Consider the following 6,000-nt stretch of genomic DNA (forward strand, 5'->3'; position numbering starts at 1 on the left):
ATGTACATGTAGGTAAGAGAGGTCATTGAGCATAAAACTTTTTCACCACATTAAAAAAAATTAATGTGCACTATATGTAAATTACGGTAAATAGGCCAATTTTTTTCCTCAAATTCAATTTTTCTGAAACTTTGATATTTGTTCTAGGATGCACAACCACTCATTATATATGACATGAAAGAAATTCAACCACACATTTTTTGCCCACATAGCCTGAAATATGGCCAATCAGACCCCTGTAAGAAAATTGTGAAATCAGACATTCGACTTAAGAATGGGCCTTATTCTAGAATTATCAATTGATCAATTGCAAATTTGTGTAATACTTTTAAGGACAGATGATACAAACACACTTTTGTCAAAGAATTTGAAAATAACAGCTTGGGTCATGTTTAAATGAATAGAATGAATTAATTTCACCGCATATTTTTTCATTTTTTATTTAAATGTCCACAAAAATGGAATTTTAAGTGAAAATTATTTGTATAGATTAATAAGGATGGTTTCAGAAGGGAGGACTTTTGAACATCACAGAAGGTTTACAATTTCTTTAAATTCTAGAAATTTATTATTTGCATTATATGCAATGAAATTAGGCCAAAGAATATATACCAATCCAGACATCCATTTTTTGTTTGTATCATCTGTCCTTAATAAAGATAACGTTTTCGTTACTTTAAATCAGTAAGTCAAATTTATACTGGGTAATTTGAGTGAAATATTAAGTAAAAATAGAACATATATAGCGTCAGAATTGAAAATTCAATTGTAATATCCGACAGTTTAAGTTTTCTTAAGAGAAAATGTATAATTCATTTTTACAAAAAAATCAACAGAATGATTCAAATGGGTCCTAGAATAAAATGTGTAAAAATAAAGAAAACTGAACCAGTGGTTTCAGATATTTTGGCGAACAAAAAAAATTCAATGGCAAAAAACTAAAAGATTCAGTAGATGACGTCACATTATTTGACCTTTGACCACTTGATATGACTTTGACCTTTGTAGTACATAAAGAATGGAGACTCCTTATATATGTGTCCAAATATCAGCCCTCTACTATTTATGGAACAAAGTTACACTGCATTTTATATCAGACTGTTACATGCTTGTTTATTGCACTTAGATAGCGTAAACACATTCCAAAATGTAAGTCTCCAAGTGACCAATATATAGGATTCTCAGATTTTTTCACAAAATATGACGCAAACATGCCAAAACTTATTATTTTTCTTACAGGGATCATTCATTGTTGTCAAAATAATAATATTCTTTTTTTCTCCGGTATTTTTAAGACATTGATTAAAATAGAATCCACGGGTGTTTTGTCCTACCTTAAATGTCAGGAACACCACCAAACTTCTGTCCAAGTCATTGATAGATTTACAAAACTCGGAAGGTGGATTTCAAGGATTTATGATTTATACCTATTTTTCATAGGTAAAGTCTTCAAATCTATGACTAAAGGTACTCTATGGAAAATGTCGGAAATGAAATAAAACAAGAGGCCCACGGGCCCTATAGGTCACCTGAGTATTGTGCAACAACTTTCAAACAATTAAACTTGGTTCGTGTTTTAAAACAGAGGCCATGAAATTCACAGTTCACAATTTTGAAAGAGGCACGATTGCTTATCATAATTATAGACTTAGCATGCTTACTCTATTTACTTAATACCCAGATTTAGATCAAGTAACAAAGAGAAAATGCACTTCCACTTTATAACCAGTTGAGCACCTCATCCCAAAGGAACCACTGACCCTGGGGCCACATATTTCAAAATTTTGCAAATTATATCATAAAATAGTTGATTAATACCAAAGAGCAGATTTCAAAGCATTAATTTATTTTCAGACTATGTACCCCCCTCCCCACGACCCAGGGGGGGGGGGGCATAAAAAATAACCATTTTGCTAGATGCACCTTTCTTCATCATAAATATATAAACTTGGATCATTGGCTGACCCTGGGGCCATAAAATTCACAATTTTGAAAGAGGCACTCTTGCTCATCATAACTATAAGTTTGGTTAGTTTATTTGATACCCAGGAGCAGAGAAGAAGATTTTCAAAGAATTAATGCATTTTCACAATATAATCAATACAGCCCCGCCCTAACACCATAACCCCTGACCCTGGGGCCACAAAATTCACAATTTTGGAAGAGGCACTCTTGCTCATTATAACTATGTACCTAGTTAGTTTATTTAATACCCAGATGCAGAGACATTTTCAAAGAATTAATGCATTTTCACTATATTACGAATAGAGCCCCGCCCTAACACCAGAACCCCTGACCCTGGGGTCATAAAATTCACAATTTTGGAAGAGGCACCCTTGCTCATCATAACTATGTGCTTGTTTAGTTTATTTAATACCCAGGAGCAGAGAAGAAGATTTTCAAAGAATTAATGCATTTTCACTAATATATAATCAATAGAGCCCCGCTCTAACACCAGAACCCCTGACCCTGGGGCCATAAAATTCACAATTTTGGAAGAGGCATACTTGCTCATCATTACTATGTACTTAGTTAGTTTACTTAATACCCAGGAGCAGAGAAGAACATTTTCAAAGAATTAATGCATTTTCACAATATAATCAATAGAGCCCCGCCTTAACACCAGAACTACTAACCCTAGGGCCACAAAATTCACAATTTTGTAAGAGGACTCAATGCTCATTACATTCATGCCAAAAGTTTACCTGCTTGATGTCCAGGAGTAAAGAAGAAGATTTTTAAAGATTGCAATAATAAAAGTGGTTTTGGCCCCATCCCTCATGCCCCAGGGGGGCGGGGACCATAAAATTCACAATTTTTGTTCCCCTTCACCTAAGATGCTGTATACCAAATTTGGTTGAAATTGCTTCAGTGGTTTCAGAGAAGAAGCTGAAAATGTTCAAATGTTAACACACGACGCACGACACACGACGACGGAGTTAAAACGGATAGCAATAGGTCACCTGAGTTACTCAGGTGACCTAAAAATGTCGGAAACGAAAACTAAAAAATGTCGGAAATGAAAAACTGATAATTACAACAAATTCCGGAAATGAAATGCAGCCATACTTTTAAACCCAATGAAAGGTCTTGGCACAATGAAAACACATGTGAAGTATAAAAACATTAGCTCCAACTATTCAAAAGATATGACTTTGGTTGAAATTCGAAAGTTTTTGGTAAAAGTGGGTCAAAGTTCAAGTTCAAGGACACATTTGGCTGTACCAAAAGAAAGGTTTTGTCACAAAGAATGTACTTATAATAGTCATAGAACCACCACTAAAAAGTTATGGACAAGTGTTAAGTTTTGCGGACAAACAGATAAACAGACAGATGGAAGAACAGGGCAAAAACCTCTTACCCCCGAATTTTTTATTACAGGGGCATAATGATGAAATGAGCTACAGGAGTCTACGCTACTGAAATGGAAATTGGAGACAAAATTGCCACCTTTCGGGCTTTTTCCGACAAGCGGAAAGGTTACGTAGCTGAGCGTTCATGACAACTCCCATTTTCACAAACTTGGAATTTAACTTCATTAAATATATAAAATATTACTTAAAATAAGGTTCAGTTCTAAGGGACATTTTACACCGCCCCTCTAATAGTGTAATAAATATGAACTTTATTTTGTATACATTTTTTAACATCCGATGGTCTTAATCACTACGAGATTGTCTTTCCGATCTCTGACGGAAATGCCCGAGAAGATGCATGCGACTGATGGGAAACAAACATTGTAGTATCCAGGAGGTTATTAGATAACTTTAACATCATTCGTTTCCTTCGCGGAAACAATTTACTTACATGTTCGATTAATATTAATAAATATGCCGTTTGTAAATAAGTTCATTATATTGATTCATAAATCCACATAATATACAAGATTCCGAAATCTATTTTTTTTCTTCGTATTTTTGCCCCCTACAAGAAAAGTCGGCAAAAATCACTATTATGGCCAAGCAAGAAAAGAAGGGTTGCTCCCGCATGTGTTATAACCAGTGGAAATTAACTAGTTTTGGATTTGACTATGATCAACCAAGAGATTTCGTTACATTTCAGGTAAACAAACTTTTTTTTTTAAAGTTAAATTAATTTTTTTTTAATTCGCATGTCTGAATGAAATTTTCGCGGGCAAAAGTCAAAATTGATAGAGGTACATGTTTAAGCATATAAAGTTTTCTGTAATTTTACGATTATTAATTTTATAGCAATTTTGACATTATTTTTGAACAACCCTGGTTAATATTAATTGATTTAGATTATTGAGCAATCTACAGAAAAGTTAGAAATCGAGTTTATCTTACTCTATTTCTAACTTTTTTTATGTATATGATTTTAAAAAAATGTATTAATTTATTGTAACAAAATATTAGTGCTTATCAAACCAAACGATTTGTGCATTTTGTTACTCAGTTACTTTAAGTATTGGATATATGCCGAATACAGTTCTGTATTAAAAAATATCAGACAGTTTGAGGCCCGTTATAAAAACTGTCTGATATTTTTTAATTATACAGAATTGTATGAGGCATATATCGTACTTAAAACATTGCTTTTGATTTACCTGAGACAGTCCGATATTAGAACAAAAGACAAAGGTGTTTATGACCACTGAAGCAATTATTTCAAGAATGCAGGGTTAAATGAAAAGTACTCAGTATTTAGGGATTTGGCTACACTGAAGAAGGTATTTGAAAGAATTTGATAAGGAGAGTGGGGACAAAATTTTTCTTCTTTAAAACATACAAGAAGATTGAAGCAGTGTAACGAATTATACAGACAATCTAGTGAATGATGAATTTGGAATCGAATGGAAAGGGCCGATATGAAGAATATCCACAGAAAATTAAACAGATGCTAAAGGTACACTAGTCCATTTCATTTTTTTATGTTAAGGGTCTACATATACCTTTGTTTTTGATGTTCCATTATAGAAAAACAAACATAATCAGTAATCCGGGAGTATGAGGGAAACGTTGAACATCTTCCAAATTTCTTTCAAAATTTGTTGCGAATCTGTCAAATTAAGCATCTAGATATTTTTCTTTTCAGGAGAAAAATGAAATCAAATTGTTTGAATGCTGCTCTTTATATTGTCTAAACTTTGTGTTTTGTTATGAATTTATTTTTGGGGCTTAAATTAAAGTTTATGTGACCCCCAGTGTATCCACTCTTTTTCAAAAACCAGAGAAAGGTGTTGAAACACTTCTCCAATTTTAAGAAGTTTATTAGAAGTTTATCTGTTTATTGTGTTTTTTATTTGCATTATCTCGTCTGTCGCATTATTTTTCCTTTTACGGTATATTCGGTGTAATTGAAAGTTGAATTGTTTTTTTTAATTTTGCAATTCTGTAAGAACAATGTTTCAAAGTCATCATTCTATGTGGGGAATTTAAATTGCGTTTGTTAAATTATCACACTTATTATTTCTTTTGTTCAGTAGCAGTCCGATTTTGCAAGATATCAGTACTGAGACCGTCTGATATTACGATTAATATCAGACTGCTCACTAATATCGGACTGCCACAGGTAAATTTTTAGACTGCAATAACAAAGGAATGACATCACAGCAATGTTTTAAAGATCGAATATACTTAGTACACGTTACTCGAATGGTTTGATCAGTGTTTATGTGTAAAATTATCATGCGAGCAAATTATTTGATTATCATCATAAAACAAAAAATCCAGACAGTTATTCCTTGTATTTACATTTTTACCTGATCCTTGATTCAATAAATTAAAAAAATGAAACGAAAAGATTTCTCAGCATTGTCATGTATATTACTTAGCAACAGGCAATAAAAAACCGAGCAGTTCTGTCACGTGCTGAGCAAATCGCTTTATAGGGATATAAAGCAATTTCCTTAATGGTAATCAAGACGATAGGAAATGTAAATATTTAAATGTAAATGTAAGAAATGGAACGTTCATAATTATACTCGTACGTTACATTTATCTTATAAGTAATGAACATTTGATGTACGCTTTCTTTAAA

This window comes from Saccostrea cucullata, unplaced genomic scaffold (genome assembly GCF_032062105.1).
Source record: "Saccostrea cucullata isolate Sc308-1 unplaced genomic scaffold, CSIRO_AGI_Scuc_v1 ctg158, whole genome shotgun sequence".
In the NCBI taxonomy this organism is placed as follows: domain Eukaryota; kingdom Metazoa; phylum Mollusca; class Bivalvia; order Ostreida; family Ostreidae; genus Saccostrea; species Saccostrea cuccullata.